The sequence below is a fragment of the Amblyomma mixtum genome, chromosome 3, assembly GCF_055824585.1.
Source record: "Amblyomma mixtum isolate Tamu chromosome 3, ASM5582458v1, whole genome shotgun sequence".
Classification (NCBI taxonomy): Eukaryota; Metazoa; Arthropoda; class Arachnida; order Ixodida; family Ixodidae; genus Amblyomma; species Amblyomma mixtum.
Window position 1 is genome coordinate 326,795,611 of NC_143014.1, and position 17,311 is coordinate 326,812,921.

At 45.5% G+C, this 17,311-nt stretch overlaps 1 pseudogene; it reads left to right on the forward strand.

The window, feature by feature from the left end:
• Window positions 1–1,342: 1,342 nt before the first annotated feature.
• Window positions 1,343–16,404, forward strand: LOC149355864 (uncharacterized; annotated as a pseudogene).
• The last annotated feature ends 907 nt before the right edge of the window (window positions 16,405–17,311 follow it).

Consider the following 17,311-nt stretch of genomic DNA (forward strand, 5'->3'; position numbering starts at 1 on the left):
AAGGTAGCTTCCGGAAGCGTGGGAAGCCAGGATGCTGCATAGCTCATGAAAGGTCTCTAACCAGTGAAGGACTCCTTGGACGTAGCCAGAGGACGTAGCCACATCTCTCGCTGGGCTGTTTTGTGAATATGCGGCTCTGGTTTTGTGCACCCACGCACCTGCGCTAGCGCGGCGGAAGCATTTTTAACGCCCAGAGAGAGGGCGTAGCTGAGTTCCTTTTTTCTCCATCTGGTTTCTGTGATTTTTCTTCGTGTTTTTTATTTACTTTTTATGCAGAGTTCCTTTCCTTCAGGTGAAACATCTGCGCGGGAACCCAGCGGCGAGTACGCTGTCGAAACTGTCCACGCTTTCTGTGAGCAAGGTTCCGTGTTCGACACTTGTAAAAAGTGAGCTTAGTAAGAAAAGGGCTCGGTAATTCCTGAAATGCTGCGGAATCCAGCATACATTCGAAATATTTCCAAAAATGTGTTTTTCGGGGAAAACATGCAGCAGCGTTTTTTCTGCTTTTGTACGTACTGCTGAGTACGTGCTACGGTAGCTTCCGAAAGCATGGAAAACCAGGATTTTTTTTTTAAATAAACCACTACCACCATAGCTCTTGAAAGGTCTATAGCCAGTGAAGGCTCCAAAGACTCCTTGGACACAGCCATATCACTCGCTGGGCTGTTTTGTGCACCCGCGCTAGCGCGGCGGAAGCAGCGGCGAAAGCGGTTTGCAACAGCCCGGAGGGAGGGGGGGGGGGGGGGGGGGCGTTTCTCCATTTTCCTCGCCGGATGGAAAGGTTCGTCAACATTGCAGAGGCATGCCATATCTGCATTGCTTCGCCAAATAGCTCTTCTCCCAACGGGTTCCTGCTGTTCTGTGTTCATCTGTGAATAAAATTCTGTTTGAAAATGCGAAACATACTACCGGTCTCCTCGGCGTGAGGGTGAGGGGTGTTCGAAAGCACAGCTGCAGTGTACAGAAAGCCTGATTCGTGTTTCTGGGAAAAAGTTCTACCAAAGTACGCATTCATAAACTAATATTGTAAGGGAAAATCACTCTGCAAGGTAGAGAATGACGGTGTACGCGTTGCATTCCGGCCTGGGTGTATACCTATAAAAAGCACCGGGCGACCCAAGGGTCCGCATTCAGAGCAAGGCCACGCATGCGGCTTCCAGGCTTTCTTACAGTGTTGTCGATGCGAAGCAGTCAGGTAGCAGAGGGACTTTAGCAGTGTTACCTTGTAGACTAATGCTGAATATCTCCCCTTAATTGTTTAGTGAATTTAGTGTCTATAATTATTTACTGCACATAGTGTATAGTGCATTGCGCATTTCAAAATTCAGGAGAGTAATTTAACATGCCGTACAAGAGAAAATATGGCCGTTACTTATTTGACCCAAAGTGCGAAGTTCCGTTGCGGTCAAAGTACCGCTTTAAGAACACAGAAAATTCTAGCAGCGGATGCTTCAACGACCTCTCTGTCAAGGAGGACTGGAAGAAAAACGACGCCACAGGTGAATCTTTTCGTGCTGCCAGTGGGTCATCTGATCCAGATAAGGCGTCAGCGTTTGCAGCACCTTCAGCCATGGCAAGTGACGAACAAACAGTAGAGGGACGCACGACAGTAAGAGTGGATCCATCTGAAGATCAAACGGAGGATGAAACAGAAGAAGAAATTGGAAACGAGACTGCTGCGACTGTCGAACCATGCAGCGACTCTGCTTCTGAAAGTGGCGCGTCTGATACTTCATTCTACGGTCAAGTTCAGCGCCCCGATGACCCACAGCGTCGCCTGACTGACATGGTAAGCGAGGATTCAATTCTTTTCGCACCCTACGCTGTAGGTGCACTGATGCGATATTGAAGTTAAATATATATTTTTGCATATGGAAGTATACCTATACGTCTGGCGATCGAAATCTAAACGAAGGCTATTCAGGAACAGTCAGGCGCCGGACGTAAGTTATAAAACTGTATTTGCCCAGATAATTATAAAAAATTGCTAATTTACTGCGCGGTTAACAGTCTGGTGATTATTGCAAACAGAGTTCGTAACCAGTTTTTGAAATGAAATGCGATGAAGTGGGCGGGATGATGGTCGCCAGTTCGGAAGGAAGGCCATTCCAGTCGCTAGATTTTCTGAGAAAAGTGTAATGGTTGGTTTGTGTGCAGGCTTTTTGCGGGTTGACCCCATTAGGCCTGACTATTATTAGAAAATCCTTACGTGTGCGATATGGAGAGCTCAGCGTTAAAGTGTGATAAAATTTACGATACAAAACAGACGGCGATTATGATCTGGCCAGGTTATATCTTTACTTAACTGATTAGTAAGGCACCAAGAAGTCAACTGGCGTAATAGGATTTTTGGTAATTGTTTAAGTAGTATCCCGGTGGTTGCGCCGGCGATGGGAAGAAAGAAGGGACGTTTTAGTAGTATTTAGCGGTCAAGTGTTACACTGTGGGCAAGAAGGATAGTCATCGGCAACTACGTGGCAGCTATTTGAGAGCGACGAAGGAAAAGAAGGTGCGTGCCGAGATACAATAGAGCCCCCCGTCGTGGGTATGTGCCGTGCCACCTAGGTCACCGTGATAGGTTTCACGTTAACCAAATTGCCCGAATAAACGTAAACAAGTCAGTAGAACGAAATCAAAAGTATCGATGCGATCGGTGGCTACGAGTCGCATGATAGCTCGAGAGGACCGCTACTGGCTGAGGCATGCACACATCAGTGACGCGCTCGACGCATGAGCGTCAAGTTGCAGCGGCATGCACGTTTCATCTGCTATGGTCCCTAGAAGTATACGTGAGCTTCGGTAGGATGTTAGGAGTCTGGGATGATTTGCCTGTAGAATTATTCTGCTTTTCGAGCAGAATGACATAACGCTCTAAAGTTTGCCACAAATACGTGCACTGAGAACTGATTTTTGTGCGAACAGTTTTCACGTATATGCATTGTAAAGCAACTTTTATCTTTAAAATTGCTAGGCAGTTCGAAAACGATCTATGATATTCGTTGCATAGAAGAGGGCCTTGTATGCTGACATCAAGAACTCGTGCAGTTTCTCGTTAACTACATAATAGCCCTTTTTTGCTCAAAACGCGCATAATTTTAGTCGAAGATATGGACAGTGACCATTCCTATACTCTCGTGAAAATTTTCAGGAGACTCAGGCAAGCTGCCTATTTATAGAAAATTGCTAGAATTTCATAGGTATAGCTTTTACAATCTCTGAAACCTTCCTTCATTTTCCTTTCTGTCCTCTGGCACCCCCTCCACACCCACACACATAAGCACTCGAACGCAAATACATACACACACACACGCGCGCGCGCACGCAAATACATACACACACACGCACACACACGCGCACACATGCGCGCGCGCGCACGCAAACACATACACACATGCGCGCGCACACACACACACACACACACACACGCGCGCGCACACACACACACGCGCGCACACACGCGCGCGCACGCAAACACATACACACACGTGCGTGCGCACGCAAACACACACACACACGCGTGCGCGCACGCAAACACATACACACACGCGCGCACGCAAACACACACACGCGCGCGCGCACGCAAACACATACACGCACGCACGCACACACACACACACACACGCACACAAACACATACACACGCACGCAAACATATACACACGCACGCACAAATTGTACTGGAATATAGTACGCTGTATGCTGTCATAAATGTTAGACCAGCTTAAACCCTTTGTTGTATAAAAACAGTACGTATAGTCGTGGTTTTGTGTGTTTTGTGACGTGGAATATGTCAGTGTGGTTTCGGTGACAGTGCCGCATGAACCTATTAAGCAGTAGCATACGTGTGACATTTTGGGATGTCATTGTTTGCTCTCATTGTTGAGTAAATAAATCAACTTCAACTGCCCATCATGAATACTGACCCTTGCACTGCCATCTTGCTGCTTATTCAGTTATTTTTTGTGCATGCTAGCACGCGGAGCAGAATGAGACATGAGAAGATGCAGCTGTTTTATGCGCTGATAGCTTTTTTCCTCTATTAAATTTTCTGTAAGCTGAGGCTTGTGTTGTGTATTGTGTGTTCCAACAGGATCAATCACTTTATCCTGGTGCCCAACTGACCAAGGCTGAAAGTATCCTGCTGGTCATGGGCCATAGCCTGAGGCACTGTGCATCAAAGGAGGCAACGGAGAGTGTGCTGAAGCTTGTTGAGGCCCATCTTCCACAAGGAACAGATTTTCCGTCAACAAAGCACACTTTCTTCAAGAACTTTTCCGTGAGCGATCAGAAACGAAAACACTTCTATTGCAGTGGGTGCAATTCGTACATTGGTGAACTTGAAAAAAGCGCTTTGAATGTGTCATGTTCATACTGCAAGAAGGAGCATTGTACAGTATCTTTAAATGCACAGAGCTCTTATTTCTACACTGTAGATTTCGAAAATCAAATTAGGGACATCCTTGAAGAAAAAGGCAGTTGCCTTAAAATTCGTTCCCAGGCATATGATGTTAGTGACATCTCTCAAAGCGGTGCTTACCACAGACTGCCACTGCAGCCAGGTGATCTCACTCTTACTTTTAACACAGATGGTGTGCCACTCTACGAGAGTTCCGGTTTTGGCATGTGGCCACTACTGCTACAAGTAAATGAGCTTGAGTATAATGAACGAATGCAAAGGCTCCTGCTCGCTGGTCTTTGGTTTGGCTCCAAAAAGCCAGCCATGAACACATTTCTCTTACCTTTTGTTCAGCGCATGAACGTCCTTTCAAGTGGAGGCATCACTTGGAAGGACAGCATGGGTAAAGACAGGATAACAAAGGTGTTTCCGGGACCGTGTTCTGTTGACAGTGTGGCGAGATGTGAGGTCATGTGTATGACGCAATTCAATGGGGAGCATGGCTGTGCATGGTGCGAAGAACCTGGAGAAGTTGTTAACAAAGGCAGGGGCCACTGCCGTGTCTACCCCGCGCGTTCATGTGCTCCAGTCCTCAGAACCCACGAGTCCTTTCTCAAAAATGCAAACAAGGCAAAAACTGACCCAAAACAAGCCAGCTGCGGTGTGAAAGGGCTGAGTATCCTAAGTATGCTCACTTTTTTCAGCTTCAGCTCCAGCTTTGTTGTTGATTACATGCATGCCGTTTGCTCAGGCTTCGTAAAGACAACAACACTGCTGTGGCTTGAGTCAGAAAAATGCAGAAATTTTCGAATGCGTCAGTGCATTGAGGAGCTAAGTGCTAAGCTCGTTAACATGTCTCCTACATGGGAGCAGTCTCGCTTGCCACGCCCATTGTCTGAAGTGAGACGGTGGAAATCGTCAGAATGGAGAAACTGGCTGTTGTTTTTCTCTCCTGTTCTGCTGTCCGGCTATCTCCCAACAAAAAACTACAACAACTGGATGAATTTTGTTGAAATGATGCACTGCATGTTGGCTCCCACAATTTCTATGGAGACAGTCAGGATCTTGAGAACAAAAATGAAGAAGTTCTTAAAAGAATATGAAAGTTTGTACGGCAAAGAGTGCATGACATATAATGCTCATCTGCTTACGCATCTCATTGATAGTGTAAACCAGTGGGGCCCCCTATGGGGATACTCACTTTACCCTTTTGAATCAATGAATGGAAAGCTGGGGAAGTTCGTTTGTGGGACAAGGTTTGCAGAAAACCAGATCATTGATAAGTTTTGCCTTCTGTCGGCATTGCCTAAACTCTGGCAGCATCTATCACCGAGTCAAAGAGAAAGCCACATAAGTAGTCAATTTTGGACTCTAGTAAAGGGTTACAGCTTGAGACAAAGGTATACCAAAGTCGGCTCACTGGTACTTTATGGCAAAGGGACGACAGCTAATCATAAAGTCCTTTACAAAAAGATGAGTCTAGGTCATTTCTGCTTTTGCACAGCTGACCTTGACAAGTCTAGAAGATGCAATTCTTTTGTGAAGTCGGGGCCCACATTTGGGCGAATTCTAGATATTGATCATGTTCGCTGTTGCACAGAAAAGAGTTGTGTTTGTGATCACCAAAGAGCAAACATTAATGTTACGATGGAGGTGTTCAGAGCGAAAAAAACCTGCTGACCAGTGTTAACAGTGCCAGCAGCTTCACGCTTGTGCAGGTAGAATCCACAGGTGTGTTTATAACAGCGTCTGTATCATCCATGAGGAAGTGTATGGCCATTAAGTGCAATGAAGAAATTTACTTGTGCTCTTTGTCTGACATGATGGTTCTGGAGGCTTCGTGAATTAAACTTCTTCAACAGGCAGTCCACCACTTATATGAATTGTTATATGAGGTTTACAGTCGTGCCTCTCTAACACGACCCTTGTAAGTATGGATGACTCAATTTTTTGGACAATTTTTGCGGTGAAGGAACTTTTGCAGTGTATTTGCGCTTGGTTAATATGGAAACTTATTGTGCGGACAATGTATAGGGGGAAAATGCGAATGACTCAGTGATGGCCCTTTTCTTTAGTGGTTTCATGCTTTACAATACAATACTGCAGTTGGCACGCTTACCATATTCCGTGTTACATGCATGCATACATGCAAGCCACACTGAGCTCCTGCCAGCCGACTGAGCGCTCATATGCACTCAGGATGGGATGGTAGTCTATTACTAGGCGCGTGCACCCCATTATCTGAAGCACATGGCGACAAGGGTAATGGGCTTGTAGGTTCTAAAGTTATGTATGATTTCGTCTGCAATGGCCATGACTATGCTCTGAAGCAGACTTTATGCATAGCTGGTTATTTTTCTTCTGAATATTTGTTTCTTCGCGGTTTGTTATTGCAGATGACTCGCTTTATGAATAGTTTTTCTCGGGGAAACAAAGTATCTCTATAAAAGAGGCACGTGTGTCTCATCTATGCTATCTGCAAGGAATTTCGTAATGTATTATTGTCAAGGATAATGCTCAAGGTTTTCCGTTTAAGATTCGTGTATTTTATGTGTGCTTTGAACAAAACTGTTTCAGCCATCAAAAATCTGGCTGCAATGGAGAAAGTTTTCCGTTGTTTCGCATGGTTTTCAGTGCTGCTGCTTGTTCTCCCATCTTGTAAGATACGCGTCTGCTGTTGAGCTCTGCGTTTTACCTTGCATCTTTTCATGTGCGGAGATGTGTGGTTTTTGTTGAGGATATCTATTTTCAAGAGAAAATATGTGAGAGCTGTATCTTTCCGGTACTCACCTATGTGGCAGAAACGGACTGGATTCTAAGAGAAAGCCTCCGTAGGAGACAGTGGCAGAAAGTTAGGATTACAGATGAAACTGGGAAGTTTGCAGGAACAGGATGGCCGCAGCTGACGCAGAACAGGGTTAGTTGGCGAAATACGTAAGGCCTTCGCTCTACAGTGGACGTTGTTACTGTGATGATGATGATGTAATGGCATTATGTGCATCTTTTTAATACATGTGTTAATCATACCAGTAATTGATGCATTAGTTGCTGTACAAAGCTAATGCTTCTAAATGTATCGGGTCACAGTGTAATCGTTGAAATTTGTTTGTATTGTATGTCTGTGTTTGAGGCAGAAACATATTTCCACATGGTGCTACAAATTGACGAGCATGCATCTTTCATGCTCCAAATGACAGCTTGTGGAATGTAACACTGCATGCATGTTGTATCCATGTATTACCACACTGCTGTTTTTGCACTGGAGGATCTTCATGAGCAAGATTTGATGGAAATGCAGCAAGTGCTTAGTGCAACGAGTACTTAGGTGGAACAGAGAAAGTGCAATAATCGTTGCAGTGACGCAAATCATAAGCATCCTGTGCTTCCTGATGTCTCGTTTGCCCATGTTTTATAGTTTGTGGGAAAAAATAAATATTGATAAACATGCGGGTTTGTGCCACGGTACACAGCACATGTATCATGATCTTCTGTGAACTGCCTATTCAATTTTTTCCTTCGATCCTTCCCAAATGTCTTAGCTGGCGGCCAAGCACTTTTGTGGGCTACATGATTAGTTCTCTTGATCAAAAAACTATCACGATAAAAAGTGCATGGCAAGATCAACCGTTTGCTTGATTCAATGAGTCGACCTTCACACTCAAAGGCAGATTGCTTGACAAATGTACACATGGTGTGAATAAAAAAGGCTCTGCGGCAGGAGCTGCCCTTTCCCTTTTATTGCTGATATATACACCCCAGGAGGAAAATAAAGTGAAGGGCAATATTTGTCGGAAAGGGGCTGCCGTTACCAGTAATTTAGCGTGTATCTCTAATTAGCGAGAAGCGTGTAATTTACAGTAGCATACTAGGACTCAGACAACGAACTGTGCTTACTGCCACCAGATAACACAATCGACAATGATGAGAGGGGCGGATTGTGCAGGATAGGTCTTCTGTGTGCTCGAGCACTGCACTCGCTCCTAAAGTCCGCGTGCTATGGGTTCTTTTCAGATGAGCTGTGAATGCCATAGAGGTGTTTATTCATATGGAAAGTAAGTGTGTACTACGGTAGTTCCTATAAAATTCGACAGTTCGTATAGCGAAGGCACAAAACAAGCTCTATAAAATCTGGCTCATTATGAAGTCTTACCGAGCCAGTTCATTAGAACCTGTTTTGACTGCAAATGGAGCGAGTTTATATAGGGAATGCACGAAACAAGCTCAATAAAATGCGGCTCATTACGAAGTCTTACTGAGCCATTTCTATAGAGCCCCTTTTGACTTCGAACGGAGCGAGTTCGTATAGCGAAGGCACAAAACAAGCTCTATAAAATCTGGCTCATTATGAAGTCTTACCGAGCCAGTTCATTAGAACCTGTTTTGACTGCAAATGGAGCGAGTTTATATAGAGAATGCACGAAACAAGCTCTATAAAATTCGACTCATTACGAAGTCTTACTGAGCTATTTCTATAGAGCCCCTTTTGACTTCGAACGGAGCGAGTTCGTATAGGGAAGGCACAAAACAAGGTCTATAAAATCGGGCTCATTATGAAGTCATACCAAGCCAGTTCAATAGAACCTGTTTTGACTGCAAATGGAGCGAGTTTATATAGGGAATGCACGAAACAAGCTCTATAAAATTCGACTCATTACGAAGTCTTACTGAGCTATTTCTATAGAGCCCCTTTTGACTTCAAACGGAGCGAGTTCGTATAGCGAAGGCACAAAACAAGGTCTATAAAATCGGGCTCATCATGAAGTCTTACCGAGCCAGTTCAATAGAATCTGTTTTGACTGCATATGGAGCGAGTTTATATAGGAAATGCACGAAACAAGCTCTATAAAATTCGACTCATTACGAAGTCTTACTGAGCTATTTCTATAGAGCCCCTTTTGACTTCGAACGGAGCGAGTTCGTATAGCGAAGGCACAAAACAATTTCTATAAGGTTGACTCATTATAAAGTCTTATTGAGCTAATTTTATAGAATTCCTATGGACTGCCAACAGAGCTGAACTTTATAGTTATGTCTCATTAAAGAATACATAGACTGCTTAATGAGCTGGCTCAATAGGCAGCGAGTACCTATAGAGATCCTTTAGAATCATTAGGCTCTCTATACATGTTCAAAAGAAACTCGAAATCCATTTTTGTAAGGGGGCAGAGCTCCAGGTGTGGTTATCGGTGTTCCCAAAAGCGACGGCCGCGTAGGAGGTGTTGGCAATAATTTTTCTTACTCCGAACGATGAAGCAGTCGGTAACGCCGGCCGCGGTGTAAGGTGAGCGCCAATGTTCTCTAGCGAGGTAAGTTAGCACGCGCGTTTCGAATTAGGCGCTGCATTCATTGCGACACATCACCAGTGGAGGCTTCGCTTACGACATACTTCCGGCGCTCCTAGTGCGCTCAGTTTCGGTCGCGTGCTGGAAAAACCGTTGAATTTCTTCGAGCTGCAGGGCTCTAGAAATTGTTTTTCTTCGTTTCAAAAACTGATATGACGTTGTCTTGTCCACTGCACCAAACTCCCATTTGGGACTAACCACGCAGCTGCGATAATTAAAAAGTTAATTTGTAGGTTTTTGTTAATGACCTGGATAATTAGAGGGGTTTTGCAGCATATTGCGTCCGCCGTTCCAGAGACTGTGAACCTACACCTATTTTTTTGCTGTATTGAACTCTCAAGAGTTTTTGAAAGTGTTCGCTGAAACAGCCAGTATATGCATTAGTGTAAATACGGGCTTACTTTTGAAATTTTCATTAAAACATGATTACGTATCTGGAAGCGGCTGTAACACCAAAGGAAAACTATGACTGACAGTGTTCTTGGAAGCGTTTCCTAACTTGAAACACACACCGCTATATTAGCTTGTACTTTTAATGTATTTTAACTAATTGTAATGTAATTTATTTACATTTGTGCACTTTTCAGGTAACGGCCTTCATTACTCTTAAAAAGGAGCTTTGCCATCTATGATATTGAAGCTTTGTGTATCGCGCTGAAATTAAATTTAATGAGAAACCACTCACCAATGCTTCCTTCGGACAGAGCCTGCATCCCAACTATCCGTGCAACACGGCGCTATTGTCCACTCCCCGAAAGGAGAATGCTATCTATGGTCGCCGATATCGTTTTCAATTACTTAAACTTTTTTCACCTACTTACATGTCAGGGGAGTTCCACGTTTCCGTCATTGTTTCCAAAATCGGTGTAAAAACAGATAATACAAACATTAAATTTTTTGGCGCAAGGCTTTGAAGGGAGATCATTTCTTGAAAGGAGTACAAGCGCCCAAATCTTTAGCTGGCGTGCGCGAGCGGCGACTTTTCTGTGCGTCAGCGCCATATGACGCAGCGAAGTTGGAAACAGGATGAGGCTAAGCGCATGCTCACAAAGCACGCTCAGCTCGGCGCGTCGTCTGCCAGGCTGTTCCTTCTTAAGGACGTCACCCCTCCTTATCGCGTTTCGACGAGCAGGCAGCGTGAGTAGGCGAATGGTTTTGCTCGTATTTTACGTTCTGAAGAACAGCGTCGCAGCAGCCAAGAGAGGAAAGAAAATTTAAAGATAGGCCGAACACGCCCAATCATGCGATAAGCCCGAGGACATGGATCGGTCATTTGTTACTTGCTGACGCGAACACTATTTTTCATCTGTATGAAGGGCGCTTATCAACTGTGCAGGCTTTATGCTTCAGCGTGGCGACGAAACTAAAAGGCCGCTGTGAAACTGAAGTGAAGCTGCTCTACAGCCGTGTTCGCGGCGTTTTGCGATAGTTATCAGAATGCCACCACATATACCTGAGGCAATAAGACTCCGAATTATAGGAATGTCATTGGGCGGCTCATCGCAGAAGGAGATTGCTAAAGCAACTGGAGTGGCTGCGGCTTCAGTGGGCAGAATCACACGTGCCTACCGGGACGAAAAAAGGATCGGGGATGCTCCTCGCTACCTCATCAGGAAAACAACAGAAGAAGAAGACTTGCAGATTGTTGCCTGCGCGAGTGATAACCCTTTCATAACAGCGGGTGAAATAAGGGCTACCCTCGGCCTTAATGTTTCAGACGAATTAATTAAGCAACGGCTAAAGGAAGCAGGGATCAGAAACAGGACGGCTGCACAGAAGCCCCTACTTTCCGACAGTGCCAGAGCAAAAAGGCTTGCCTTCGCTCAAGAGCATCTGCAGTGGACCGTCGACGATTGGCAAAACGTCCCGTTTACAGATGAAAGCACTATCTGCACTCAGTGGGACCAGAAACAAAAAGTATACCGTCCAGTCTCTAAAAGGTAAATAATTAGACTTGTCTTTTGTCACGTGGCTTGCTTTATTATATACCATATCATTATTTTGCTACCGACTATCATTAATTCGGATTAAATACTCCTTTTTTTAGGTATGATCCCCGCTACGTCCAGAACGTCAAAGCAAGTGGCCGAACATCTGTGAATGTGTGGGGGGTGGTTACGAAGGATGGCCTCGGGCCTCTTCATCGCATTGATGGTCGGCTGTGCTCCGAAGCCTGCATTGGAATCATTTACCACCAGCTCCTGCCTCACGTGCTTGATGGACCATACAAAGATGGATATTTCTTACTGCAGCATGATCTCTCTCCGATCCACACGGCTCACGCAGTTACCGCGCACCTTGAGAACCTTGGAGTGATGACGCTAGACTGGCCGCCCAAGGGCGCGGACATGAATGTCATTGAAAACGTTTGGGGCATTTTAAAAGCCAATATGTCAAGAATGGGCCTCCATACCGCTTCTTCTGATGAATTGTGGGAGGCTATTAAAAGTCAGTGGGAAGAACTGAAGGCCGACAGCGACCTTGTACCGGCGCTCTACGACTCCTTGCCACGCCGCATGTCTGCTGTCGTCGGGCTTGGCAGTGACTTCACCCACTACTGATCGGCCTGTGAGCGCCCATTATTGGTCCACACCATTTTTTTTTTTGTTTTATAGCGTTCTAGCAATCATGCAGCGCGTAATAAAATAGTTTACGGCACCATTTTGTGTTGTTTCCCTTAGATGCTGGCAAAGGGCTTCAATACGTTTGACAGTAACAAAAATATTTCTTACGATCCTGAAAAATAACGCGTGACACAAGCCGAGTATTTAGGAGCGTCCCTTTGCGATGGCATCAATTATGTTTGTCATGTCGCTTGAGATACACGGGGTAGCATTCTGATAACTAACGCGAAATGCCGCGAACACGGCTGTAGAGCAGCTTCACTTCAGTTTCACAGCGGCCTTTTAGTTTCGTCGCCACGCTGAAGCATAAAGCCTGCAGAGTTGATAAGCGCCCTTCATACAGATGAAAAATAGTGTTCGCGTCAGCAAGTAACAAATGACCGATCCATGTCCTCGGGCTTATCGCATGATTGGGCGTGTTCGGCCTATCTTTAAATTTTCTTTCCTCTCTTGGCTGCTGCGACGCTGTTCTTCGGAACGTAAAATACGAGCAAAACCATTCGCCTACTCACGCTGCCTGCTCGTTGAAACGCGATAAGGAGGGGTGACGTCCTTAAGAAGGAACAGCCTGGCAGACGACGCGCCCAGCTGAGCGTGCTTTGTGAGCATGCGCTTAGCCTCATCCTGTTTCCAACTTCGCTCCGTCATATGGCGCTGACGCACAGAAAAGTCGCCGCTCGCGCAAGCCAGTTAAAGATTTGGGCGCCTGTACGTACTTGCGCGAAAGACGGGGCGAAAACGAGGAAACCCACACGACATGTAGAATGCGCACCTACATGTATATGTGTACAATGCGCACAACCACTGGAAAATATTTCTTAAATATGCCGTTTTCATGTAATTTTCTTTCTGCGTGGGATCATATTGTTACGTTGTAGTTATGGCAGTCCAGCGGTCAAGCAGACAGCACCAAGGCTCTCAAACGAAGCTCCTTATTTGGGCTGACTTGCGGCCGTAAAGGATGAATAGCGCGGCAGTGACGTAAGCAACGAACGTGCTCGTCAGTCGTCGAACTACGAATGCCCGCCGCTCGCTGCATCGCTCAGTTTAAAGCCGGCAAGGAAACTTTTAGATGACAGGTCAAAATCAACTGCAGTAATCTGGACAAACGTAGATGCAGTTCTTCATGGCTGTGATCAATCGAGATTAATCCCGTCGCTTCTCGAGTCACGAACCAAAATGATAACGCCCCGTTCCTGCGGCCTTGAGCGCGAACGAACAGGCACTACCCAGACATCACCACACGTCCTGTAGACGTATTCAAAAGATACAAGCGTCCTCATGATTTCTTACTGTGTCTTTCGGACGTCCTGAGGACGCTGCCTAGTCGATGGTCTTATAAATGTCACCTCGATGACCTAATGACGACCCAGTTACAAATAGACCCTTTTGGTTGATTGCAGCTGTTCCTGCTGCTAAATGTAGTTATTGCGGTAATTAAAGCGCGGTCATTATTGCGCTAACAAAAGCGCACAGGTGAATTCTTGACAAATTTTTGCTTGCTTTCTTACATCTACCGCGCGGCTAAACCGGCTGTTTTTTCCTTTTGTGCAAAAAAGCGCAACGGCATCGAGTTGGGCAGCGCTGTGCGCTGCCGTTAAGATTTACCTCCCGCGCTGCGACGCGTGAACATGCGCGTCGCAGCGCATGGTCAGCAGGCGCAAGCAGGCGGACGCGTTGCTTTTCTTCGTACGCGAACACGTGCGCAGCGGAAAACCGCACTGATGTTCCGGAAACGAAACGATTTCCTTTCAGTTTCTGTTTTGCAGTAATCGAGAGTTGATTGCGTATACTGTCTGTAGCACTGTGTTTGCATTGCCAGTAAGTTAGGAAACTGTTGTACTTTCGAACCTTTCCGGATCTGTCGCTTACCACGGCATCTTTGGGTACCCATGAGCGCCTTGTGTCACCGCCACATGGAGGAAGGAAAATTGTTTTTCCTTCCTCCATGCATCGCCACCTTCAAATCGGTCAAGTCAAGTCACTTCAAGCCAAACCAAGCCAAGCCAGGGCAGTGGGGTAGGAATTGTCATGGGAACCGACGAAGTAGCGCACTGAAAAAGTCATGGAGGCGACGGTTACAAACAAAGGTGAGATGCTTGACGTTTTGTCTTAAATTTGCTTTGATAGTAAAACTTGCGAACCTAGTAGTCATCGCGATAGGTAAAACTGCTTGTTGCTTGCGCTTGTTTCTATGGCATTCGCGGTTTTCTTTTTGCTTTTTGTTAAAGATGACACCACGTTCGCGTCATTTTTAAGCCAGACCGCCAGACAAGGCGGACAAGACTTCAGCGCCATTCAAAATGTCGGAAAGATCTGATCGGCAGTGACGCCGGGAGAGGAAATGGCGTGTTGACGCGTGTCTTCAGCTGCTGAACTTGGAGCGAAATCAAATGCTAGCAAGGCCATCCACTTCGCGTCAACTGGAACCCCCTGCAACGTGCGTTGTGCGTGCTTTGCCCAGAACTCCTACATCACGGCCTGGTGCGAAGAACAGGCGCATGCCAAGCGATCTTGGGGCAGACAGTGGAGAAGTGACTTATGGTGTGTCATCGGACAGTGACGAGCACTATGTTGTCGAGGCAGCCTGCTCGTCATGCTCTGACAGTGATTATGGGTCGGCGTGGGTCTGGGAAGCTGCAGAAAGTCCCGGCGTGACGGTGTTGAAGGAGGCATTCCTCCTGCGCCCAACTCCAACGACGGCACTTCCACGGGAGACGGCGTATCTGATGCTAATGTTGACATCACAGAATTGAGGCAGAAGCTGCAGAATTGGGCAGTGCAATCGCAGTCATCTCACGCCGCGGTGACATCGCTGTTGAAAGTTCTTTGGACATATGCTTGTTTTTCTTCTATGCCATCGTCTGCCAGAGCCCTGCTTCAGACTGCAAAGAAATGTGCAGGATTTTTGCAGTGTGCAGGAGGAAAATAACGTCACTTCGATATTAAGGTAGGATTGAGGAGGCTTCTGCTAAACTGTGGTGAGTTGCCTGCAGAACTGAGCCTCAGTTTCGACATTGATGGCCTGCCAGTTTCAAACAGCTATAAAGGTTAGTTTTGGGCTCTCCTTGGCCGGATCAACAACATCAGTGAGGAAGTGCCATTTTTTGCAACTGTCTTCTTTGGCAACAACAAACCACAAAGTGCGAATGAATTTTTGCGGGACTTTGTGAACGAGCAGAAATGTCTCATGTCCACAGGCATAACATTTGGCATATTGACAGTTGCTGCAATGCTCCATTCTATAATCTGTGACGCACCTGCTAAAGCTTTTGTGATGTATATTAGAAGCCACACAGGCTACTATAGTTGTCCGAAGTGTACTTTGAAAGGAGCATATTGTGAAGGTAGAGTGTGTTTTCCAAGTTCTCCTAGACAACTACGAACAAATGACAGCTTTTGTGCACAAACACAGGAGCAACACCACACTGGTGAAACAGTTCTTGAGGAACTACCTATAGACATTATAAAAACTGTGCCATTTGATTATATGCACCTTGTTTGTCTAGGTGTAACACGCAAGCTGCTGCTGTTATGGACTCGTGGTCCAAAAGAAGTTAGAGCAGGCGGCAAAGTCTGTAGTGAGATTTCAGAGAGGAATAGAATATGTGCCTTGTGACTGCAAAAGGAAGCCAAGGGGCCTGTCAGAGTTAGATGGAAAGCAACAGAACTTCGCTCCTTTTTGTTGTATGCAGGACCTATTGTTTTGCAATCAGTAATTCCGTCAGAGATGTACAAAAATTTCCTTGCTTTGCACGTGGCCATACGTGTACTGTCAAGCACTGCTGCTACAGCAAATGACGTTAAGTATGCAGAAGACCCGCTGAGCTTTTTCATTAGCAGGTTTATTTAGGTCTATGGTCAACAGCATGCCTCACATAATGTGCATGGTCTGTACCATCTAGCTGCTGATGTGTTGCACCTAGGGCACCTGGATGCTTGGAGTGCATTTCCATATGAAAATTACATGTATTCTTTAAAGCGCATGCTCCGCAAGCCAGAATGCCCTCTTGAACAGCTGTATAACAGGTTGGCAGAGTAGGGCACAGTTTTCATTGGCAACCTGAAGGCAACATGTTACCCACTTTTCACATCAGAACATGAGTCAGGGCCACTTATTGACCCTTGCCAAGGGCCACAATTTTTATCACCACATGTTTCGCCAGTGCAGAGACCTGTACACTTTGTCTTGTTGATCCTCGATGCTCGGAATATGCATAGTTTCGCAGCCTTCAAGCCTGTCGTCCTGGCCTCTTCACAGCACTGCAAAAAAATGCCTGAAAGTGCTTTTTAAGAGAGAGAATGTTGTTTTTCCTCCCCACCACCTTTGAGTATTTGCCTAGAATACGCACAGTATCTGATTTAGCTCTCTTGTTTACACACCTGATGTCGCACAGGTGTGTATATTGTTGGCACTACACACTGGTGGAGTGGGATAATACTAGTCAGGAAATGAAGCAATGGGACAGTCTAAAGGTATTGTTACTGAAAATGACTGGAAAAAAACATTAACCTCGAATTTGCTGATGATGCAGCTATGCTTATTTAAGGGATGAAAGGTAGGATAAGCTTGAGAGTCTGTACAAGCATAGTGCTACAGTTTGCTTCAGTTTAAAGGCATAAAATGTAATTCAAAATTCTGGAGTTGAAGAGGGGTAGTGAGGTATCATAATAGTGGGGGTGTGCCTTTGCAATGTAGAGGTGAATTGCCCAGATCATGAGCAAAATTAGGCACATTAGGAGTAGCTTGGAAAACATTTCACAGCACAGCCATATATTCAAACGGAGAAAAAGGCTCCATTGGAGTAAGAGTGGAGTCCAAAACAGTGACAACACTTCTGGGTACATTTTTGGGTGCGTTATCAAAGAGATTTCATAACAATTCAAGATGGCATTTATAAAGTGCTAAAGATGATGTTTTCTTGAAGGAAGTAACAAATTCTGTAGTT